The sequence below is a fragment of the Bos indicus genome, chromosome 12 (assembly GCF_029378745.1).
Source record: "Bos indicus isolate NIAB-ARS_2022 breed Sahiwal x Tharparkar chromosome 12, NIAB-ARS_B.indTharparkar_mat_pri_1.0, whole genome shotgun sequence".
NCBI lineage: Eukaryota > Metazoa > Chordata > Mammalia > Artiodactyla > Bovidae > Bos > Bos indicus.
Window position 1 is genome coordinate 35,068,421 of NC_091771.1, and position 8,801 is coordinate 35,077,221.

An 8,801-nucleotide genomic window follows, 5' to 3' on the forward strand; every position below is an offset into this window, starting at 1 on the left:
TAAGGAGAATTTAAGAAAAGGTATATGCATTAGATAGACCCTAAAGTCAAATGCCTAGAGAAACATGAAAGAAAGGGGAAACTGTAATACCATAGGCACACGTATTTATAGCGCTGTTTGAAGGCTGAGCAAGGAACAAGAAGTCGGAGTCATCCTGCAGGGTTATGGAATAATTTCTGGCTTGAACCTTACAAAATAGTAAATTTCTCTTGGAGAAGGAAATGGCCACCCACTCCAATATTCTTGCCAGGAGAATCCCATGGACAGTGGAGCCTGATGGACTACAGTCCATGGGGTTGCAGAGAGTAGGACATGACTTAGCGACTGAAGAACAATTTCTCTTGCTAGAAAAATAAAACAAGGTCAGGAGAGGTGGACTTAGGGTAAACTGGCCATCTGCGGTTGTGCCCACCACTCGTCCTCCCCCAAATCTCTCTCCTCCAAAACAACCTCCAGCCTGACAGATGAAAACACACCAATGCGCCAGAAGTGAAGAGCCATCACAATAGACATTAGGAGTAAGTGATATGCGCTAAGATGCTTCTCACCTCACGCAGACAAGCTATTATCTTAACAGAACCGTGTGCTGGGTGCTTCCACCTGTCCAAATAGCAGAAGCAAGTCTCTGCAAAGCGCGAATCCGAACGAGACGTGCACAGAAGCTCAGAAGATTAACTGTACGGAAGCAGAGCGCCGGAGCGGCCGACAGCACCCCTCCCTGGCAGCCATCAAAGTGGCCATGTGTTCGTATGCCTGTGCGCGTCGCATCCTACTAAATACTTTCACAGCACCCACCACATGCCAGATGCTCACAGCTCTAGACCATCTCCAGAATGTGCGTGTGATGTGTCCATGTGTGTCTGTGTGCACATATGTGTCTGTGTGCATGTGTGTCTGTGTCTGTGTGTGCCTGTGTGTCTGTGTGCAGGTGTGTCTGTGTGTATACCTGTGTGTCTGTATGCATATGTGTCTGTGTGCAGGTGTGTCTGTGTGTGTATACTTGTGTGTCTGTGTGTGCCTGTGTGTCTGTGTGCAGGTGTGTCTGTGTGTGTATACTTGTGTGTCTGTGTGTGCCTGTGTGTCTGTGTGCAGGTGTGTCTGTGTGTGTATTCCTGTGTGTCTGTGTGTGCCTGTGTGTCTGTGTGCATATGTGTCTGTGTGCATGTGTGTCTGTGTGTGTGTGTCTGTGTGTGCCTGTGTGTTTGTGTGCATGTGTGTCTGTGTGTGTGCCTATGTGTGCATGTGTATGTTTGTCTATGTCTGTGTGTATATACCTGTGTGTCTGTGTGTCTGTATGCGTGTGTGTCTGTGTGTGCCTGTGTGTTTGTGTGCGTGTGTATCTATGTGTGTGTGCCTGTGTGTGCCTATGTGTGTGTGTGTGCATGTGTGTGTTTGTCTGTGTCTGTGTCTGTGTGTGCCTGTGTGTCCTTGTGTATCTCTGCGTGCATCTTAGCAGGTGTGGGGTGCCCCCTCCAAACAGGTCACCACCCTCATACTGCCACAGGAAGGCAGGACCGGCCAGGTCTTGAGCTGTGTGACCCACAGAAAGGATGCAGGCTACATGTCTTCTGAAGACACAGCTCCTGTTTAGGCCGCATTTTTCCCTTCCTTCTGCAGCTGTCTAGCTATGAAAAGCCTGGAAGAGACATCAAAATGCAGTTATTTTTTACATGGGGCACATTCCATAAAACCCGAGCTTCTCCTGCGGAGTTGACACTTCTTTTCTGCTAATCCCCTGCCTCTCATCTTTCTCCCTTTCTCATCTCCCTAATCCATCTGATTCAACTGCCGTCTCCACTCACCTTCTGTGGCTCCAGGCCTGGGGCTCCGCCCCCGCCCCCCCTGCTCTCGGACCTAAGAACAGCACCACACACTCTTTGAGGCCCGGGGTGGCAGGGCTGTGTTGCCGGCAGCCCAGACTCGGCTGTGCTGACCCCAACTCCAAGGAATTCAAAGGTGTGTGTCTGGTTATGAAAAGGTGCCATGTACACCGTGCACTAACTAGACGCTGGGCAGTGAAAACACAGACTAGCTGTCAGCAGCCAGGGGGTCAGGAAGCGTACTCGGAGCTCTGCAGCTCCGCTCAGAAACCGTCCTAATGGCGCGCCTAGCTCCTTGAAGGTGGAGTGGAGGATTTACCAGTACCTTCTGGGATTTCATTATATTTATCCATTCAATTAATGGATGAAAAAATAGTTGCCATAGTGACTACAGAATGACCCCCCAAATGTAAAATGACCCCAGGAGAGAAACTGCTGCTGCCTGTCTGCCCAGTTCTGTCTGGAGTCTCAACACGGACATGTGTATAAGGACTGGGGGTGGGGGGTAGCCAAGGTGTGCGTGTTAATAAGCAATTGATCCATCATGTAGCTGCTGTACATGGCAGCCTGGCTTTACTCTGAACCCAGGAGTGAAGGACAAGACCCCATCCCATGGGCCCCTTGGGCTGGCCAAGAGGAGAAGACCAGAAACCCCTAGACAACGGGAGAAGTGTCCAGTGTTAATTCATTTGCATGGACTGTGAGTGCAAAGAAATTCAGAAAAGGAAAGATTCCAGCAGGTTAGAGCCACGGAGGAGAGGAACTCGAGTGTGTCCTTGGAGGGAGGACAGAGCCATGGGCTCTGCTCATGTGGCCGGGCCGGAGCTGGGGCCGGAGTGGAAGATGGCTCTGGATCAGATCTCACTGGGAGCCCCTCCTATGCAGCATCGGGGGTCGGGGGTCCGAGCACTGGTCACTCTACCTTCCTGGGCCTAGTCTGTTCAACCACAAAATGAAACAGACACATCTCCTGCATTTCCAAATCCTGTAACTAATGGTTCATACAGCAAAGAGTATTAGCTACGGACTGTGTGCACATTAGAAGGCGTTAAGGAAAGAAACTTGGACAAAAAGCTATTTTTTAAAAAGGTGGTGGGTTTACTCTGGATCAGTGAAAACTATGTTCATACAGAAACCTGTGCATGAACATTTATAGGAGAGCTATTGAAAAAGTCACCTAAAGATGGAAACAACTAAAATGTCCTGCCATGAGCTAATGGATTTTCTAAAAATTGCGGTACATCCAAACGATGGAATTCTACTCATCTGTAAACAAAAGGACTTTGATGAACAGGACAAAGCACACGAAACTTAAAGGTTACACTAAATAAGAAAGCCAGTCTCAAAAGTCTGTCTGCTGTATCATTTCATTTAGACATTTGTACAATGTCCTCAAAGATACAGGGTTACAGAAGAGATGAGTGGATGTTAGGAGTCCACTGTGGGGTGGGTGTGAATACAAGGGGCTAACACAGAGAGTGGGTGTCATGGGGTGTCAAGAGTCTTCTGGTTTTCGTAGTAGTTACATGTGTATGAGCTTCCCTGGTGGCTCAGAGGTTAAAGCGTCTGCCTGCAATGAGAGACACCTGGGTTCGATCCCTGGGTTGGGAGGATCCCCTGGAGAAGGAAATGGCAACCCACTCCAGTATTCTTGCCTGGAGAATCCCATGGATGGAGAAGCCTGGTGGGCTACAGTCCACAGGGTCGCAAAGAGTCTGACACGACTGAGCGACTTCACTTTCACTTTCACTTTACATGTGTATGAAGTTCTCTAGACCTGTATGCCAAAAGATGTTTAATTTACCATATGTTAAACAAGGAAACTATAAATAAATAAGTAAAAGGCAAAGGTAGTGGGGAGAGGGGGGCTGCTGCATGGATGAGATTTTCTGTGTCGAGTTCCCAGGTCAGATGTGGGAACAGGCAGTGGGGGAGCAAGTAGGCCTCCAGCTTCCCCGCCCCCCAGAGCTAGATTAGCACACAGACCCAGGCTCAGCCGGGCTAGCTAGGAGGAACAGCCCCAGGTTTCGGGGTGAGTGAGCCGTGAACCCACAGAGTCTCTGAGGCAAATCCTGAGGACGGTGGTCCAGGGACCGTTGACTGGCTCGTGTCCTAGGCAGCCAGCCCCCAGCCACCTGGGTCCCATGGAGCACCTGAAATTGGACCTTAATGGAATAAACCACGCAGTGTAAACAAACCAGCAGAAACGTATCTGCAGCCATGAGGAGCCCCTGACGTCTAAGAGTATGGTGGAGGCTGGTTCTCTGTGTGTTCTGGTCTGGACTGCATTTTCTTTCAAAGAATTCAATTTCTTTCCAAAGCAGGTGAGGAGAAGGAATGTGAGGCCAAATGATCAGATTTCATCCGCAAAGAACAGGAGTGATGGAATCAGCCTTTACATTAATCCTCATCTGCAGACACGCTTCTCTCAGAGTCAGCAGGTGCCGAGGAGGGGGCCAGAGGTGACAGCTGACAAAATCTGCTCCTTCCTCTGGCCAAGTCCATTGCAGAATTTCTTCCTTAAACCCCTGGGCTTGGGGTCTGGCATCAGAGTTGCCCTCACTTGCACGAGAGGCTCCCAATGCCCTGAGGGGTCCACAGGCCTGGGTTGGGCAGAGGCCACGTCTCCGGGAAGCAGGGCAGGAGGATCTCCTGGGCATGTCTCGCACAGTCGTGTGGCTTGAACAGGACGTCCCATTCTCTGTGATGCCCCAAATTACTGAAATGACCCACCCTCTCTCCCTGGAAGGGCTGTGCAAGGGCCATGCATGCTGCCAGCAGGGCCCCCGCAGTGTGACCACCAGCCGGAGGCCAAGCCACACCTGCACGGCTACACTGAGGTCCAGGGTGGGAGGCCGCCCACTGGACTGGATGGTGTGGGTCCCCTCAACTGAACCTCACCACCTTCGTTCCCAAAACAAAGGGTTAAGGGAGCCTCCCTGTTCCTAATATCCTTCATATCAGAGGATCCTCAATACTCCTTTCGGGAATAGAATTCTGATTTTACCGTACAGCAAAGTGCTTTGCAAAGTGTTGGTTTTTACACCGACATGAGGTTGTGTTAGCAAAGTGCTCAACAGGCCTGAAGTGAGTGCCCTGAAATGGAGCCAGGGCACTCCACCTTCTCTGGCCCCATTCTGTGGGACCAGAGCTTCTGCCCCGGGACTCTCCGAGGCCTGGCATTAGACAAGAAAGCACAGCCCTTCCGCGAGGATGCTGGTTTCCTGGGCAAGGTGAGGAGTGTCCCAGGAAAGCACCCCCACCCCAGGCTGACACCCCAGTTTCCTCCTCTATACAGTCCAAATGCAAACCTTCCATCCCCAAGTCACTTCCAGAAAACAGGCTTCTGGAAACAGAGTCCTCCAGCTTAAATCCATTCATGTATGAACACTGTCTTCATTTCGAAGAGTGACCCTTTCCTCAGGCCTCCTAACACATCTAATCAACTGCAATGATCATTTTATAACGTTGGTGAGGATACCTTTATTTTCAAATGTTCCATAGATATCTGACGAGCTCTTACAAATCTACAGAATTTTTAAAATATCAAGTTTCTCTTCTTTAAGCTCAATACAGCATGGAGACAAATACTGCTCAGATAAAAATCTGCCTGAGGACATTTGAGAACCTCCTAACACTCAGAACTTCTCAAGTACTCCATCCAGGTCCCCTAAGAACAAAGAACCCTGGTGAATACCCCCAGAAGTCTGAGATGGAACCTTACGTGGGCTGAGGTCAAGCAAAAAACCATCGCTGAACTGAGTGTTTTAATTTCAACATTCATGCAAAATATTTGTGTTTTATCTTTTAAATTTAATATTTATTTTATATTGTGGTATAGTTGATTTACAAAGTTGTGCTCGTTTCAGATGTCTAGGTTTGTCATAACTTTTCTTCCAAGGAGCAAGCATCTTTTAATTTCATGGCTGCAGCCACCGTCTGCAGTGATTTTAGAGCCCAAGAAAATAAAATTTGTCACTGCTTCCACTTTTTTCACTTCTATTTGCCATGAAGTGATGGCACCAGATGCCATGATCTTAGTTTTTTGAATGTTAACTTTTAAGTCAGCTTTTCCACTCTCCTCTTTCATCCTCAACAAGAGGCTCTCTAGTTCCTCTTCGCTTTCTGCCATTAGAGTAGTATCATCTGTTTATCTGCGGTTGTTGATATGTCAGACTTCAACCGACATTTATTAAACCCATTTGGTATACACTTATGGAAGTGCAGTGTTCATCCTCCTTCATATGACGTTGAAGATGCCACAAGAGAGCAGAGCATTTCATGGCAAGTCAGTGAGAAAAGCAACCTTTTCTCTCACCAGCATTTCAATGTTTCTAAGATGACTGTTTCCATATAAATTGGAGTGTGCATGTGTGCGCACTCCATCTCTCAGTTGTGTCCAACTCTTTGAGACCCCATGGACTGTAGCCCGCCAGGTTCCTCTGTCCATGGGGATTCTCCAGGCAAGAATACTGGGGCGGGTTGCCATTTCCTCCTCCAGGGACTCTTCCCGACTGAAGGACTGAACCCTCGTCTCTTAGTCTCCTGAACTGACAGGTGGGTTCTTTGCTGCTAGCACCACAGGGAAAGCCCATATATTCTCCACACAAACGTGGCTGTCCTGTGTGGCAGGAGGGCAGGGGGGAGGGTGGGGCCATGGAGGCGGGAGAGTCTAGGAAGAGGAGGGACAGAAGCCACCTGGGCGGGTCAGAGGGCAGGAAGGACCCAGAGCCTGTAGCCGAACAGGAGATGGCCGGACGCTGGACCAGGCCAAGCCCACTGAGGACAGGATGGGGCCTGAGGTCCATGCCAGGTGGCACCTCCATGGAGCCACGATGCTCAGGGAGCAGGTAAAGAGCATTTCTGGGGGTGTTGGCGAGGGTGTCCTGGGAGGGCAGGAGCACCTGAATCAGTAGTAGGTGAAGTCGACCCCTCCATGTGACCCACTGAGGCCTGGATAGGACAGAACAACAAGGCCCCCACTGCCTCCCGGCTCTCCAGCTCTGGAACCCAGGACTCACAGCCATGCTCCCTCCAGCTCTCAGGCCCTGGCTCTCAGGGTCCCTAGGTGAGCAGACGGCAGCAGGTAGGCCTCTGGGCCTCCAGGACCAGGAGCTGGTCCCTCTGATTCAGATCCTACACATGACTCTCGAGTGAACCCTGACTACGCAAAGGCTACTGGGTGCCCTGAGGTTCTGATGCTGGCTGCCCAGGGTCCACGCACAGACCAAGGACTCAATGCCCCCCCAGACTGCCGTCCGCTCACTCCCAAGGCTGGGGGCCCCCAGGCCACCCGTGCTCTGACCAACCAGTTAACAGTTTTGGAGTTCACTCTACCACCTCTGGACTGGTCATTCATTGGTATGCTTCACAGAACTTGGGAGGAAGCGACATTCATGACAACTGGTGTCATAAAGAAGGAAAGTCCAGACCAGTGAAACGAGTTGTCACACAGGGCCGGTCTGAGAGGACCCCAGACACACCTTCGGATGCGTCCTCCACCCGCACAACTGTGTACGGCACCAACAAGGAAACTCACTCAAGTCTCCTGACACAGGGTGATGGACAGGACCTCCGGCCCCACGGCCGAACCCAACCTGCAGCCCCACCTCTCCCCAGAGGTCAGGAGATCAGGCCCGCCCCAAGCCCCAACCCTAATCACAGGTTGCTCTCTAGGCACCAGCATCCATCCTATAAGTGTCCACCCTACAAGTGTTCAGGAACCCGCTGGCAGCCACCTCACAGCACAAACCGCAGTGTGATCTGAGGGACCCCGACCAGCAGGAAGACCCAAGGATCAGGGTCAGGGTCAGGGTCAGGGTCAGCAGCTCCCTCCCTGGACCAGGCACTCTCAGGATGCAGTGGTTACTGTGATCTTATTAACAGTCAGGGGGCTACTGAGGACACAGTGGGAACAGTAAGAAACCGTCTCATCCGGATCAAGGCTCATTTGGACACACAGAGCCCTTTAGCCAGACCTGAGAGAAGAAAACTCCTAGGAATATCACATTGCAAGTGGTTAAAAAAAAAAAAAAAAAACAAGCACAGTTAAAATCATGAGATTTCAAGGATTGCCTAAAGGAAAACAAAAGGGGAAGCCCTTAGGAAATAGAGACAGCTAATAGAAAAATAGCAGGACTTACACAGAGATGGAAACCAGAAATAAAAGATATACCAAGTATATAAGTATAAATATTCATTTTTCTGGGGAGAAAAAAAACTCAAAATATGGGATTGCAATGAGATAGTCTACTTTAGGTCATGGTTTCACAGCTTCAGAGAGGCAGGGAAGCCCCTGTGAGGCCAGGAATGAAGGAGATAGGCCCACACGCCTTCTCCACAGGAAGACTGGGTGCAGCTTTCAGAGCGCACTCCAAGCCTTTAACAACAGGTATCCTGGGATTTGTTATAGAAAACTATCATTAAGAAACAGAAGATCCACTTTCCCTCCTTTCACTTCCACTTGCACGGCCACAGGAAAGGAGGAGGCAGAGGCGGGGCAGAACCCAGGCCGGTTCAGGGAGCAGGACGCAACCAAGGGGGCGCAACACAAGAAAGAAGAACACTGAGATGGAGTCTTCGCCTCTGGCTCCGGTGACCGTAGACAAATCATCACCCATTAACCAAGACGGAAAAGACGAAGGAGAGGAGAAATGTGAAGGCACAGCTTAGACGTAGATTCTCCAGCACCCACAGGGGCCGAGTGCCCTGTATCAGGATGGCTCCAAGCAAGAAACGCCAATCTTGTGTTTTGAGAAAGACAAACCTCCAGAAGACAGAGGGCGGCTTTCCAGTCACACACAGCTGTGTGTGAGGAGTGGGGCCTCATGGGGTGGGGGAGAGGACCTCAGAGGGGGACAGACAGAGACTGCCAGCCATGGGAACCTGAGCAAAGCCACGGCCTCAGCCCCAAACCCTGACCAACCAGGCTGCGCTCAGGACGGTGGCCTCCCTGCTCCATCTCCTTGACGATGGAGCATC